The following is a 15,968-nucleotide window of genomic DNA, read 5'->3' on the forward strand; positions in this document are numbered from 1 at the left end:
CTGGACTCACCCGGGACCAGAGCCCGGAGGCTGCGTGTCCTGCCCGCCTGGCCCCAGGGACACTGGTCACTGCAGACGCTCAGCTGGACTCACCCCGGGACCAGAGGCCGGAGGCTGCGTGCCCTGCCCGCCTGGCCCCAGGGACACTGGTCACTGCAGACGCTCAGCTGGACTCACCCCGGGACCAGAGGCCCGAGGCTGCGTGCCCTGCCCGCCTGGCCCCAGGGACACTGGTCACTGCAGACGCTCAGCTGGACTCACCCCGGGACCAGAGGCCGGAGGCTGCGTGCCCTGCCCGCCTGGCCCCAGGGACACTGGTCACTGCAGATGCTCAGCTGGACTCACCCCGGGGCTGGAGCCCGGAGGCTGCGTGCCCTGCCCGCCTGGCCCCAGGGACACTGGTCACTGCAGACGCTCAGCTGGACTCACCCCGGGACCAGAGGCCGGAGGCTGCATGCCCTGCCCGCCTGGCCCCAGGGACACTGGTCACTGCAGACGCTCAGCTGGACTCACCCCGGGACCAGAGCCCGGAGGCTGCGTGCCCTGCCCGCCTGGCCCCAGGGACACTGGTCACTGCAGACGCTCAGCTGGACTCACCCCGGGACCAGAGCCCGGAGGCTGCGTGCCCTGCCCGCCTGGCCCCAGGGACACTGGTCACTGCAGACGCTCAGCTGGACTCACCCCGGGACCAGAGGCCGGAGGCTGCGTGCCCTGCCCGCCTGGCCCCAGGGACACTGGTCACTGCAGACGCTCAGCTGGACTCACCCCGGGACCAGAGCCCGGAGGCTGCATGCCCTGCCCGCCTGGCCCCAGGGACACTGGTCACTGCAGATGCTCAGCTGGACTCACCCCGGGACCAGAGGCCGGAGGCTGCGTGCCCTGCCCGCCTGGCCCCAGGGACACTGGTCACTGCAGACGCTCAGCTGGACTCACCCCGGGACCAGAGGCCGGAGGCTGCATGCCCTGCCCGCCTGGCCCCAGGGACACTGGTCACTGCAGACGCTCAGCTGGACTCACCCCGGGACCAGAGCCCGGAGGCTGCGTGCCCTGCCTGCGTGGCCCCAGGGACACTGGTCACTGCAGACGCTCAGCTGGACTCACCCCGGGACCAGAGCCCGGAGGCTGCATGCCCTGCCCGCCTGGCCCCAGGGACACTGGTCACTGCAGATGCTCAGCTGGACTCACCCCGGGACCAGAGCCCGGAGGCTGCGTGCCCTGCCCGCCTGGCCCCAGGGACACTGGTCACTGCAGACGCTCAGCTGGACTCACCCCGGGACCAGAGGCCGGAGGCTGCGTGCCCTGCCCGCCTGGCCCCAGGGACACTGGTCACTGCAGACGCTCAGCTGGACTCACCCCGGGACCAGAGGCCAGAGGCTGCGTGCCCTGCCCGCCTGGCCCCAGGGACACTGGTCACTGCAGACGCTCAGCTGGACTCACCCCGGGACCAGAGGCCGGAGGCTGCGTGCCCTGCCCGCCTGGCCCCAGGGACACTGGTCACTGCAGACGCTCAGCTGGACTCACCCCGGGACCAGAGGCCGGAGGCTGCGTGCCCTGCCTGCCTGGCCCCAGGGACACTGGTCACTGCAGACGCTCAGCTGGACTCACCCCGGGACCAGAGGCCATAGGCTGCATGCCCTGCCCGCCTGGCCCCAGGGACACTGGTCACTGCAGACGCTCAGCTGGACTCACCCCGGGACCAGAGGCCGGAGGCTGCGTGCCCTGCCCGCCTGGCCCCAGGGACACTGGTCACTGCAGATGCTCAGCTGGACTCACCCCGGGGCTGGAGCCCGGAGGCTGCGTGCCCTGCCCGCCTGGCCCCAGGGACACTGGTCACTGCAGATGCTCAGCTGGACTCACCCCGGGACCAGAGGCCGGAGGCTGCGTGCCCTGCCCGCCTGGCCCCAGGGACACTGGTCACTGCAGACGCTCAGCTGGACTCACCCCGGGACCAGAGGCCGGAGGCTGCGTGCCCTGCCCGCCTGGCCCCAGGGACACTGGTCACTGCAGACGCTCAGCTGGACTCACCCCGGGACCAGAGTCCTGAGGCTGCGTGCCCTGCCCGCCTGGCCCCAGGGACACTGGTCACTGCAGACGCTCAGCTGGACTCACCCCGGGACCAGAGCCCGGAGGCTGCATGCCCTGCCCGCCTGGCCCCAGGGACACTGGTCACTGCAGACGCTCAGCTGGACTCACCCCGGGACTAGAGCCCGGAGGCTGCGTGCCCTGCCCGCCTGGCCCCAGGGACACTGGTCACTGCAGACGCTCAGCTGGACTCACCCCGGGACCAGAGCCCGGAGGCTGCATGCCCTGCCCGCCTGGCCCCAGGGACACTGGTCACTGCAGATGCTCAGCTGGACTCACCCCGGGACTAGAGCCCGGAGGCTGCGTGCCCTGCCCGCCTGGCCCCAGGGACACTGGTCACTGCAGACGCTCAGCTGGACTCACCCCGGGACCAGAGCCCGGAGGCTGCGTGCCCTGCCCGCCTGGCCCCAGGGACACTGGTCACTGCAGATGCTCAGCTGGACTCACCCCGGGACCAGAGGCCGGAGGCTGCGTGCCCTGCCCGCCTGGCCCCAGGGACACTGGTCACTGCAGACGCTCAGCTGGACTCACCCCGGGACCAGAGCCCGGAGGCTGCGTGCCCTGCCCGCCTGGCCCCAGGGACGCTGGTCACTGCAGACGCTCAGCTGGACTCACCCCGGGACCAGAGGCCGGAGGCTGCGTGCCCTGCCCGCCTGGCCCCAGGGACACTGGTCACTGCAGACGCTCAGCTGGACTCACCCCGGGGCTGGAGCCCGGAGGCTGCGTGCCCTGCCCGCCTGGCCCCAGGGACACTGGTCACTGCAGACGCTCAGCTGGACTCACCCCGGGACCAGAGCCCGGAGGCTGCATGCCCTGCCCGCCTGGCCCCAGGGACACTGGTCACTGCAGATGCTCAGCTGGACTCACCCCGGGACCAGAGCCCGGAGGCTGCGTGCCCTGCCCACCTGACCCCTGAGGCGCTGCAAGGCCAGGGCTGAGGCTGGACTCTGGGATCAGGGACGCAGCTGCTGTGCCCAGGCCCCGTTTCCTCCCTCGCCAGCTCCCACCGTGAGCCAGGCCCAAGCGCCACTGGCACAGCCCAGAAGAGTCTCCCACTCAGGGTCACACGGGCGGGAGTTGGCCCTGAGGGGAGCCCTGCCCCTCCCCATGCCGTGCACAAGGACAGGGCCAGGCTGGGGAGACCCCCACCCAGCTGTACACATGGGGGCCCTGTGCTCAGCCCAGCTGGGGAGGGGCCACTGCACCCAATGGGGGGCACACATAAGAACAGCCAGACTGGGTCAGACCCAGGGTCCATCCAGCCCAGTGTCCTGTCTGCCGACAGTGGCCAGTGCCAGGTGCCCCAGAGGGAGTGACCAGAACAGGGAATCAGCAAGTGACCCATCCCCTGTCGCCCATTCCCAGCTGCTGGCAAACAGAGGCTGGGGCCCCATCCCTGCCCAGCCTGGCTAACAGCCATCGATGGACCTACCCTCCAGGAACCTATCTAGCTCCATTCTGAACCCTGTTATAGTCTTGTTCTTCACAATATTCTCTGGCAAGGAGTTCCACAGGTTGACTGCACATTGCGTGAAAAAACACTTTCTTGTGTTTGTTTGCTACCTATTAATTTCATTTAGTGCCCCCTTGTTCTTGTGTTATGAGGAGTAAATAACACTTCCCTGTTTACTTTCTCCACACCAGTCATGATTTTATAGACCTCTAGCATCTCCCCCCTTAGCCGTCCCATTCCCAAGCTGAAAAGTTCCAGTCTTATCAATCTTTCCTCATATGGAAGCTGTTCCATCCCCCAAATCTTTTTTTTTTTGCCCTTTTCTGAACCTTTTCCAATTCCTCCACACGGGAACAGATGTCAATGGGCACAGGAAGTGTTGGGACAGGACGGGGGGATGGGACTAGAGGTGGGGGGGGGCAGGGAGATGGGGAAGGGGCTCCTGCACCAGAGCCAGCCCCCCATTTCAGACATTGCAGCCGCACAGTCATCCCCCCCAACCCCCAGACAGCTGGGGCACCAAGACCAGAGAGGGACCTAGAGAGACTGGGCCTGGCACACCCCTGGATCCTGGGGGAAAAGAGCCCCCCCATCAGCCCAGCATTGGGGCCCTGCTCTCACCCTGGCATGGCCATTCCCACAGAGGGACCAGATGTCCCTTGCTTTCAGCTGGAATCCTGCAGCCTTGGGAAGCTGGAAGGAGGAACCTGCCAAACCCCACATGGGGCAGTGCTACCAACTCCCCCCACCCCGAGCCCAGGGTCCTGCGGGATAGGCACGGACTTCCCCCTTTGCTGACAAGACAAGGCGGAAATTTTCTGTAATATTGTTATGAAGCTAATGTGTGCCTCAGTTTCCCTCCATACTCTGCCCTGCTACCCAGCGGGTGCAGCAGGGTTAAAGCTGCTCTTGGGGCTGAGTACGAGACGGGAGGGACCACAGGAACACACACAGACGCCCCTGCCCCCGAACTGAGCAATGAGCCCTACTCAGCAGCACACAGGAACTGGGCCGGGCTCCGCGGGGGGGGGGGGGGGGACGATGGCCCGAGAGGTGTCGGGGTGAGGCTGGGTCTGTGGAGGGCTCAGCAGCTCTCACCGGGACTGACAGAGCCAGAGATCCAGCCCAGAGGGTGGCCGGGTGGAGTCCTGGCTTGGCCGCATGGCCCATGTCGGAGCCTTCGCTGCTCAGCGCCAACCGGGGGCCATCCCAGGGCCGGGGGCTAAGGATCCTGTCTCTGCTTGGGGAACGCAGCCGGGGGTCACTGCCAGTCCTGGCTGAGCCGCGTTGGTCCCTGCAGAGAGGCCAGGGCTGGGTCCAGCGTCGGGCTCAGCCAGACCCACGGGGCAGAGCTCAGGGCGGGCAGCAGGAGGACTGGTGCCCAGAGGCTCAGCCTCGGAGGCAGTGAGGCGCGTGGCCAGGCCTGTGGGAAGAGCAGGTCCCCTGGGGGCTCTGGCAGGCCGAGGGGCTCCTGCCAGGGGGCTGGAAAGCCGGGGCTCAGCGCAGAGCCTGTGCATCCTTGACCCTGGCGCTAGGGAGACCTTTTGCCGTTGGGTGGCATCAGTTACTGACTCTCCCGTGGGAACGGGAACCTCTGCCAGCCCCAGGGTGGGACGGGAGAAGGCAGGGAGCGGAGACAGGGCTGGGCCTGGGGGACAGCGGGTGCCATGTGGCACAGGACACGGCACAGGTGCCAGGGAGATGCCAGCAGGACATGTTGCCGGGGGCCCAGGGACACAGCACAGCGACAGAACTGCCGAGCCCTCCACAAGCTGGAGGAACCCAGGAGTCCTGGCACCTGTTCTGCAGCCCTGCCTGCAAACATGCCGCGTCCCGCAGCCCGCTCCAGGGGTCAGCAGCCCAGGGCATCCGCCAGCCAGCACCGCCCCAGCCCCAGCCCCTGAGGGGCCCTCGGCCGGCCCGTGGGAGCTGAGCTTCCCTGGGAAACACCCGGAGCCCTGGGTCCAAGCCCCCCTGAGCCTGGCCGGTGCAGGGCTCCCGGGGCCCAGACAGGTGCACAAGGTGTGTGGGGGGCGGTGCTAGGAGCCACTGACCCGAACTTTCCCCCGGGGGTGACGGGCGGCGCCCCCGGCACCCCCAGTTCCAAGGGGAGCCCAGACCCCTGGAGCCCCCCCGCTAGGGGCACCTACCCTGCCTGGGGGCCGCGCCCCCCAAGCCCGCGCCTACCTGGGCTGCCCGGGACCCGGCCGCCAGCAGCAGGCAGAGCCTGGGGAGGAGGCGCATGGTGCAGACGCGGAGCCCGGCCCGGGCTGCTCCGGCTCCGGCTCCGGCTCCCCGGCGCGGACCCTCCGCCCCGCGCGGCTCCACGCGGCTCCGCCTCGCGCGGGGCCCCGGCCGGGCTCGCTGCGCGCCGCTTGCGCCGCGTACCCCGGGGCTGCGCCGCGCAGGGAGCGTGCGCATGGGGGAGGGGCCTGCAGAGCCCCCGGGTAGGGGCGAGGCCCCGCCTCAAACACCTGCGGGGGGGCTGCCCAGCTCGTGCTTAGCGGCGCTGGGCGCCGGACTCCTGGGTTCTCTCCCGGCTCGGGGAGGGGCTGGGCGCCGGACTCCTGGGTTCTCTCCTGGTGGCTCTGGGAGGGGATGGAGGTCTAGTGGTTAGAGAGGGACCAAGAGTTTCAAGGGGACGGGTTGAGACCCCTCTTTCCCTCCCTCCATTGTTGTTGTGTCCTGGGCCAGGAGGGCCCTGCTCCCTGTTCTCCTACCCTGCTCCTTGTGCCCATCATTGTGGCCTCTGGGTGCCCCCCGCTGGGGCTGCACAGTGGGACCAGGCCTAGTGTCCAGCCCCCAGTGACGTGAGGATTGTGCCCCGACCAGGTCCGTCCTGCCTCCCAGGCGGCTGTGAGAGGTGGGCGCACAGCCCCAGTGGGGTGAGCCAGGGAGATGCCCCTCCACACGCCCGGGGGGGAGCCGAGGGTGCCAGAGACGACAGGGAGGGGGCAGCAGGCCCTGGGGGGGGGGGATGCTGTGAGTGGCTCCCCATGGCCCCCACCAGCTCCTCACGCAGAGCCAGGGCTGGGGCCTGGGCTTCGGGCCGTGCTAGGACCCAGGCTCGGGGGCTGCTGTGGGTGCGACGGGCCTGGGAGAGGCTGGCACACAATGACAGGAGGCTCCCTGCAGGCCCCTGAGTCCGGGGGGCCGGAGTGTTGCCGGTGTCAGCAGACCAGCACCTCCATGTGACCGCCCGGAGCTGCCATGGACAGGCCGTCTGCGAGCCTGGGGTCACTCGGGGCTGGGGGGAAAGGCCTCAGCATGGGGGGGGGGCTGCCCGGCCTGCTTCACTCTGAGCCATTGGCAATAGGGGGCAGGTGAGAACTTGCCCTGGGGGCAGGTTATCCCATCGCTGCCTCCTGCCAGGCTTCATCCCCCTTGCCCCGGAGCAGTGGGGCTGGGGGCTGTTGGAGACGGGACACCGGGGTAGATGGGCCCCTGCGCTGGCAATTCCTGTGCTCCTCAGAGGAGCGGGAGCCTTGTGCCCCAGGATTCCCCGCTCTGCTTGGGGTGTTCTCTACCGCGCTCTTAACAACCCCAGCTTGTAATTAAGCTGCACAGCGCAGGCTGCTATTAACTGTCAGGGAACCTCATGGCACATGGGTGTCTCTGCAGAAGTGGCACAACTTCCCTGCCAGTCAGCTGCCCCCAGCCTGGGTTCCTCCCCCTGAATAAATTGGCTCCTTGTTTTTAAGAGTTGCCTGGCAGCGCCTTGACAGCTCCCCCCAGCACCTCTTTACCCGCCCCACCCCCGCCCCCACCCCCTGTGGGCTGTGACAGCTCCTGGCAGGGATGTAATAATCCCCTAATTATCTTCCTTCTCTGCAGCTCAGTTCCCAGGCTCTGTCCCAGTCGCTGGGGGCAGAGCAAACAGCCAGGAGGAGGTAACTGACTTCGGGCCAGTGCTCTGCCCTTTTGGCCACAACCCAGGCTGCTCCCTTCCTCAAAGTGAGGGGCCCTGCCAAGGCCAGGGGGCGGTGGCTGCTCCTTGTTCACTATTCCCAGGCATGGTGGGACCAGAGTCCAAGAGGTTGTGCATGGGGGCTGCCCTCCGTTGGCCTGGGGCTCAGGGGAAGCTAGCCCATTGTGCCGAGGGGTCCGTGTCCTCCCCTCTCTTGGTGCAAGGAGGAGACTCCCCCCCACTAACAGGGGAAAGGGAAGGCCCCACTTCACCAGTGCCTGGTGAGCTCCTTCACACTTGTGCAAAGCAGGCGTGAGACATGGAGACAGCAGCGTCTTACACCCTCCACACGCTAGTGCACAAGGCTCTGGTGACAGGAAACAAGGTCCCTTCCTTTTTAGCACCACATCGTTTGGGGGGGTGTATTAGAGCCAGCCCAGCCCCCTCCCCCCCGCCCCACACACCAAGTCCCTGCGGCCAGGGGCCTTGCCAGCTGAGCCCCAGTCCCCGTGGGTGGGGGGGTGGTAAGTTTCACTCGGCAGCTTTTGGACTGCAGGGAGGGATGAGGGAACTTCTAGGTCCTTTTCTGCAGAACTGCTGCCTAGCCATTCGGTCCCTCGTCTGGAGCAGTGAATGGGATTCTTCCGTCCTAAGGGCAGGACTCTGCACTTGTCCTTGTTGAACTTCATCAGGTTTCTTTTGGCCCAATCCTCCAATTTGTCCAGGTCCCTCTGTATCCTCTCCCTGCCCTCCAGCGTATCTACCACTCCTCCCAGTTTAGTTCATCTGCAAACTTGCTGAGGGTGCAAATCATCCCATCCTTCAGATCATTAATGAAGATATTGAACAAAACCAGCCCCAGGACTGACCCTTGGGGCATTCAGCTTGATACCGGCTGCCAACTAGACATGGAGCCATTGATCAATACCCGTTGAGCCAACAATCTAGCCAGTTTTCTATCCACTTTATAGTCCATTCATCCAGCCCATACTTCTTTAACTTGCCGGCAAGAATACTGTGGGAGACCATATCAAAAGCTTTGCTGAAGTCAAGGAGTAACACATCCACTGCTTTCCCCTCATCCACAGAGCCAGTTATCTCCTCATAGAAGGCAATTAGGTTGGTCAGGCATGACTTGCCCTTGGTGAATCCATGCTGACTGTTTCTGATCACTTTCCTATCCTCTAAGTGCTTTAGAATTGATTCCTTGAGGACCTGGTCCATGATTTTTCCAGGGACTGAGGTGAGGCTGACTGGCCTGTAGTTCCCTGGATCATCCTCCTTCCCTTTTTTAAACCTGGGCACTACATTAGCCTTTTTCCAGTCATCCGGAACCTCTCCTGTTCGCCATGAGTTTGCAAAGATAATGGCCAATGGCTCTGCAACACCCACCAACTCTTCTAGCACCCTTGGCTGCAGCGCATCCAGCCCCATGGACTGTTACGTGGCCTCTGTGGAGCGTGCAGCCCGTGGGGGCTCTAGCCAGCTCTTGCTGCGCTATAAAGCTGAGGGTGATTTTCACTCTCTTGCCCCATTCTCCTTTCCCTTGAGAATCTCTCCTGCTAAGACTTGCTGTTCGCTCTAAGGACACTCCCAGCATCCCTGTCAGATCTCTGCTGCTGATCGCTGGCCAGGCCAGCATGGGCAAGAGAGCCAGGGAGCGGCACTGGGGATGGGACGACTGCTGGCTGCTCTCAGCTGCAACAGGCAGTGCCTGAGGGGCAGGAGAAAACCGTGCCCAGGGCTGAGGCCTGGACAGAGCCACATGGGGGGGGGGGGTACTGGGCGACCTCTGAACTCTTACTGCAAGAATAGTAGCCATGGGTCACACATGAGCACGTACAAACACATGGACACACATGCATGGACACATGGATGCACACGTACACACACGGATGCACATGCATGGACACACAGATGCACATGTACACACATGGAATCGCACACAGATGCACACATATATACACATGGATGCACACACATGGACACACGGATGCACAAGTACATGGATGCACACACATCGACACAGACACACGTACACACATGGATTCACACACACGGATACACACGGACACACACATGGATGCAGACGTACACGCATGGATGCATGCACACAGGGTGCACACAGGGTACGCACACACACGCACTCACACCACCATTCTGTCTAGGGTCCTTGCTGGTTTCTCCTCTGCTGTTCCGGGCTCTCCAGCTGTGGCCGGGCAGAGGTTGTTGGTTTTCATTGTTTTCCCTGGCTCGGCTGCTTGCAGCTCTGAGCGGACGGCGGGTGGGGGGGGGTGTGCTGCCTGGGGAACGGGCTCCTGGCTAGGTCACCTGCCAGCCAGCGGCCCCTGGGTGCAGGGAGTGGCTGAGCTGCCTGGCGGCCTCTGGCTCCATTTCCATTTCTTCATCCCTCGTTTACCCAACAGTTAATTATACAATAAATGAGCCTGGTCGTGGGCTGGGCTAGAAGCAGCTCGGAGCAGCTGAGCGTGTCAGCCCTGGGACAGAGTCGCCCAGCTGCAGGAACATCCTGACCCCTGGCAGCCGCAGAGAACCCGCCCACCCCACACGCACCCTGTCACGGAGTCCCTGGGCGATGCTCTGGAACTGCTCCCCACAAAGCCAGGCAGGACTCTGGGGAGCCTCCTCTCCCTTGGAGCAGACTTGTTCAGGGCAATAAGCTCACACGTCTTCACCTCCTGGGTCTCTCCTTGGAGCATTCAGCATCCTCTGCCCCTCCGTGCGCTTCCCACAGCGAGCCCGGCCCAGTGGGGTCCTGGGGAAGCCACCGGGTCCTGCACCCCCACTTTGCAGTCAGATGTGACTCTCAGCCAGCCAGTAACACAGAGGTTTATTCGATGACAGGAACAGGGTCTAAAACAGAGCTTGTAGGTACTGCGAACCGGACCCCTCGGCCGGGTCCATTCTGGGGGGAAGTGAGCCAGACCCCCCATGTCTGCACTTCACTCCTCGACCCCAGCCAGCTCCAGACTGAACCCCCCTCCAGCCCCTCCTCTCTCCTCAGCCCCTTTCCCGGGCCAGGAGGTCACCTGATCCCTTTGTCTCCAACACCTTCAGCTGGCACCTTTGCAGGGGGGGCCCAGGCCATCAGTTGCTAGGAGACAGAGGGTCAGGCATTTAGGTGCACTGGCCATTGCTCTGCCAGATACTTAAGAACTGCCATGGGGACACTGAGGCACCAAGACCATATTCAGAGAAAACATTAAGAACATTCCTAGTTCATCACACACACCCCTACCCGCCACCTCTCCCCTTCCCCCGCAGTCCCAGCTCCCAGCACCAGCCTAGCCACTGCAACACACCCCTCTCCGAGCCAGGGACAGAACCCAGGAGTCCTGGCTCCCAGCCTCCCTCCCCGGCTCTAACCACTCGACCCCACTCCCCTCCCGGCGTCAGGGACAGAACCCAGGAGTCCTGGCTCCCAGCCTCCCTCCCCGGCTCTAACCACTCAACACCACTCCCCTCCTGGCACCAGGGACCAAAGACTAGTTTCCTCTGCCCCACTCCCCCCAGTTAAGACAGGACTGGCAAAGGGCTCCCTGCCAGCAGCTGAGATTGTGGCTCCGAGCTTGGGGTGGGGGGGAAGGGACTTAAACCCCCCAGCACGGAGGAAGGGGCTCGCTGGGCTGCTTGTCCCAGAGACCGAGGGCGCGGCACAGGAGCCGCGGGGCTTTGCCAGGTTAGCCGTGACGCGCACCCAGAGCCGGCTGCTGACAGACGCTCCTGCTGCCTTTTGGAACGGGGGGCGTTTGGGGGAGGGGGCGTTTTCGTTCTCCCTGCTTTAACCGGGTAACTAACACTCCCGCCGTAGCTCAGTCTTGCAGGATGGGCGACAAGCGGTGGCTTTGGGGACGAGCTGGTGTCATGGCCCTCAGGTCGGTGGCGGGGCCTTTGGGACGGGCAGTAACCTGAGCGTGGCTGTGATCCCTGCTGCGAGGGACCGTCTGTCTGGGCAGCTCACTGGGGTGGCGAGACAGAGCCGAGCCCCCACGGGGATGTCCCGGTGAGGCTGTTGCGATGCCCAAGGCGTTTACAGTTGAGGTTTGGTTGGGGAAATCTCAGCCCAGATCTCACAGCCAATTCGGGGTTTGGCCTGGCCTGAGCCTGGCGCTCGCTCTTGGGCCGCGGCAGGCCAGGCAGGTGCTGGCAGAGCCGTGGCAGGGCTCACGTCACACGGGTCAGTGGAGGGCATAGCCCATAACCCTGGCGCCGGTAACAGTCAGCCCCTATAGTGCACAGAGCCAGCGAGGGGCCCGTCCCAGCAGCGTCCTGGTAGAGCAGGTGGCCGAGAGGAATCTCCACCAGAGGAAAACCCCAGCTCAGGAGGGAGAGCTCGGCTCCTAGGCTCCGCTCCGACCAGGTGCCGGGGGAAGCCCAGGGAAGGGACCCCGAGGACCCCCCTGCCCCGGGCACCATAGAGGAGACCACTGCAGTGGGACTGGCCTGACCACAGCACCCGAGAGCCCAGGCGAGTGGCTTGGCTGGCGCTGGAACAGCAGATCTGGGGGACTGAGGTGGCCCAAGCTGAGCAGACTCGGCGAGGGGGGAGCTACCGAAGCCATGTGGAACAAACAGCAGCAGCCAAAGCCAAGGAGGAAACTGAGCCTGGTCCTCAGGCTCCTGAACCTCTGTGGGAGCGTCTCTGAATTCACAGGTGGGAGCAGGATCTGGATGAGTTCGCCCCTGACCACTAGCTGGGAGCGGGGGAGACTCCAGGAGCAAACTGTCTCGATATGAACACACCTGCTCTGCCCAGGTCTCCAGCAGGCAGCGCGCTCTGCGCCAAGCGATCCACTCTGGCTGGTGTTGGTTACAAATCACCCTAGGACGTGAAACGCTGAGATTGTGAATCAAGGGGAGCAGAACTGTGCTTAACTGGTGCCAAAGGAGGGGTCACTCGCAGCTGAAAGGGCCTGGTTAAGCCAGGGGGGTTCCTAGACTGCTTTAACCTCCTCCCACTGTTCAAAGAAAGAGCTAAATAGGCTTCATTAGGAGCCTCTCTGTTATTCTCTAGTCTCAGTCAGAGCTGAAATCTGTTGTGGTGGGGCCTGGGTTTCTGTGTGGAGTCACTGAGGTGCTGAGCTCACAGGAGGTGGCAGCAGCAGGTCACAGACCCTTGGCTGGTGAGGACCCAGCAAGGCAGCAGGAAGAGAGGGGTGAGTAAGGTGCCTCCTTCCTCCACCCGCAATGGGAGGTGAATTCTGCAGATACGACTGTACTCTGGGTCTGCTGCCCCAGGACAGCACCTGTGAGTGGGGTGCAGAAAAGGGACAGGCACGTCAATGGGACTTGGGGTTTCTGGAACCCAAGGGGAAAGGCCACTGCCCAACTTCCTTGGGAGTGGGTCTTTTGCTCACAGTTTGTGTTTATGAACCCTGTTTGCGGTGTTTTCCCAAATTAACACCGAGTTACTGCCCTCTGTGACACTGCACTCCGTACGCTTCATAGACGTATGCTCATGAATACAACATCACTGCAATATGCTTTACGCTAAATACCCCTGTGATGAAGTGGGAATGTTCACAATGTTTTCTCTGAATACAGTGTTGGTACCTCAGTTTCCCCTATGCAGTTCTTAAGTATCTAGATGGTGGGAGAAGGGGGCGAGATTGTTGCAGAGCCCTAGAGGGCAGATATGATGCTGGCTGCACAGAGAATGCCTGACACTCTGTCTCCTGGCAACTAATGACCTGGGCCCCCCCTCTGCAAAGGTGCCGGCTGAAGGTGCTGGAGACCAAAGAGACCAGGTGACCTCCTGGCCCAGGAAAGAGACAAAGCCCAAAGAAGGAGGGGCTGGAGGGATTCACTTTGGGGCTGGCTGGAGGTGGGGGTCTGGCTCACTGCCCCCAGAATGGACCTGCCTGAGGGGTCCCGTTCTCTGTACCTACAAGCTCTGTTTTAGGGGGTGTTCCTGTCATCTAATAAACCTCTGTTTTACTGGCTGGTTAAGAGTCACGTCTGACTGCAAAGTGGGGGTGCAGGTCCCTGTGGGTTCCCCAGGACCCCGCTGGTGCAGACTGGCTGGGAGAAGCACACGGAGAGGCAGAGGATGCTGAATGCTCCAAGGAGAGACCCAGGAGGTGAAGCTGTGTGAGCTTCTTGCCCTGAACAAGTCTGCTCCAAGGGAGAGGAGGCTCCCAAAGTCCTGCCTGGCTTTGTGGGGAGCAGTTCCAGAGCATCGCCCGGTGACTCCGTGCCAACCCCTTGAATGGTGTCATTAGAAAGCCTGTAATCTCCTAAGAGTGCTCACCCGATTGCTTTGCATGTGTTGTTTCTAGATCTGGAGTCAGGAGAATAAGATATGAACTTGTATCACTGACGTAACATTGAAGTGAAGGCCATTAAAGGTGCTCCAGAAACAATCCGTTGTGTTAGCTCATGGGGAACAGAGCCGAGGGGTCCTACAGTGACATGTGACCATGAATCCCTCTGAAATCTGGGACTTTCCCATTTAGGAGGAGGGGTGGGGACCCAGAGAGACACACGATTCCTGCCTTGTGCCAAAGCTATGAAAGGGGGGGGAGCAGGACAAAGAGAATCTCCGCTTTTCACCTAGATGTCAGCTGGAGTGAAGAGGAACAAGGCCTGGACCAGGGGACGGCTCGGTCCCAGATAGGATGGAGTCTAGTCTGTGAAAGGAGCTGACTGGAACATCTCGGAGGGGGAGATTTACCTGGATTAATTACAGCCTGTCGCTTCGCTCGCTGCGAGTCCTCTGGGGGGGGGTGCAGTTCTGGGGGGGGGCAGACAGCACCAGGCCCTTCCCGATGGGGTGTGTGTGTCTTTGTGTGCGCTCAGGTTCACAGCCCAGAGGCACCGGTGTCTCCTCCCACCCACCGTCCCACCCCGAGGGCTGGGCTAGCAGGGGCTGCGGGTCGGGAGTGAGGGGCACCGGCAGAGCTGGGGGGGCAGGGCTGAGCTAGGAGGGGCTGCAGGTCGGGAGTGAGGGGCACCGGCAGAGCTGGGGGGGGCAGGCTGGCTAGGAGGGGCTGCAGGTTGAGTGAGGGGCACCGGCAGAGCGGGGGGGGGGTAGGACTGGGCTAGCAGAGGTTGTGGGTCGGGAGTCAGGGGCACTGGCAGAGCTGGGGGGGCAGGGCTGGGCTAGGAGGGGCTGCGGGTTGGGAGTGAGGGGCATCGGCAGAGCTGGGGGGGGCAGGGCTGGGCTAGGAGGGGCTGCGGGTTGGGAGTGAGGGGCATCGGCAGAGCTGGGGGGGCAGGGCTGGGCTAGCAGAGGTTGTGGGTCGGGAGTCAGGGGCACTGGCAGAGCTGGGGGGGCAGGGCTGGGCTAGGAGGGGCTGCGGGTCAGGAGTCAGGGGCACTGGCAGAGCTGGGGGGACAGGGCTGGGCTAGGACGGGCTGTGGGTCGGGAGTGAGGGGCACTGGCAGAGCTGTGGGGGGCAGGGCTGGGCTAGGAGGGGCTGTGGGTCGGGAGTGAGGGGCATCGGCAGAGCTGGGGGGCGCAGGGCTGGGCTAGGAGGGGCTGCGGGTCGGGAGTGAGGGGCACCGGCAGAGCTGGGGGGGCAGGGCTGAGCTAGGAGGGGCTGCGGGTCGGGAGTGAGGGGCATCGGCAGAGCTGGGGGGCGCAGGGCTGGGCTAGGAGGGGCTGCGGGTTGGGACTGAGGGGCACTGGCAGAGCTGTGGGTGGCAGGGCTGGGCTAGGAGGGGCTGCGGGTCGGGAGCGAGGGGCATCGGCAGAGCTGGGGGGGCAGGGCTGGGCTAGCAGAGGTTGTGGGTCGGGAGTCAGGGGCACCGGCAGAGCTAGAGGGGGCAGGGCTGGGCTAGGAGGGGCTGCGGGTCGGGAGTGAGGGGCACTGGCAGAGCTAGAGGGGGCAGGGCTGGGCTAGGAGGGGCTGCGGGTCGGGAGTGAGGGGCACTGGCAGAGCTGTGGGTGGCAGGGCTGGGCTAGGAGGGGCTGCGGGTCGGGAGTGAGGGGCATCGGCAGAGCTGGGGGGCGCAGGGCTGGGCTAGGAGGGGCTGCGGGTTGGGACTGAGGGGCACTGGCAGAGCTGGGTGCGCAGGGCTGGGCTAGGAGGGGCTGTGGGTCGGGAGTGAGGGGCATCGGCAGAGCTAGAGGGGGCAGGGCTGGGCTAGGAGGGGCTGCGGGTCGGGAGTGAGGGGCACTGGCAGAGCTGTGGGGGGCAGGGCTGGGCTAGGAGGGGCTGCGGGTCGGGAGTGAGGGGCACTGGCAGAGCTGTGGGGGGCAGGGCTGGGCTAGGAGGGGCTGCGGGTCGGGAGTGAGGGGCATCGGCAGAGCTGGGGGGCGCAGGGCTGGGCTAGGAGGGGCTGCGGGTTGGGAGTGAGGGGCACTGGCAAGGCTGGGCTAGCAGTGGGCTATGGGTCAGGAGAGGCATCAGCAGAGCCCGGTGGGCCCCTCTCAGCACACGGTGGGGGGAGACAGCCACAGGCCTCTCCATTCAGCAGGCCAACAGTTGTCATAGTTACAGAGGCTGCTGGTCCCCGTTGCCATGGGCGATGAGTGGAGCTCCCTGCATCCCAGGGCAGCAG

General features: G+C 64.1%; 1 protein-coding gene across 1 annotated transcript in view; it reads right to left on the reverse strand.

The window, feature by feature from the left end:
* Nucleotides 1–5,760, reverse strand: part of OLFM2 (olfactomedin 2) — an 88,401-nt gene extending 82,641 nt beyond the window's left edge. Inside the window, exon 1 of the mRNA XM_030547686.1 lies at nt 5,723–5,760. The gene's annotated coding sequence lies outside the window, so the exon portion shown is untranslated. The remainder of the gene's footprint in view (nt 1–5,722) is intronic.
* Nucleotides 5,761–15,968: the final 10,208 nt, after the last annotated feature.

Source organism: Gopherus evgoodei, unplaced genomic scaffold, assembly GCF_007399415.2.
Source record: "Gopherus evgoodei ecotype Sinaloan lineage unplaced genomic scaffold, rGopEvg1_v1.p scaffold_66_arrow_ctg1, whole genome shotgun sequence".
NCBI lineage: Eukaryota > Metazoa > Chordata > Testudines > Testudinidae > Gopherus > Gopherus evgoodei.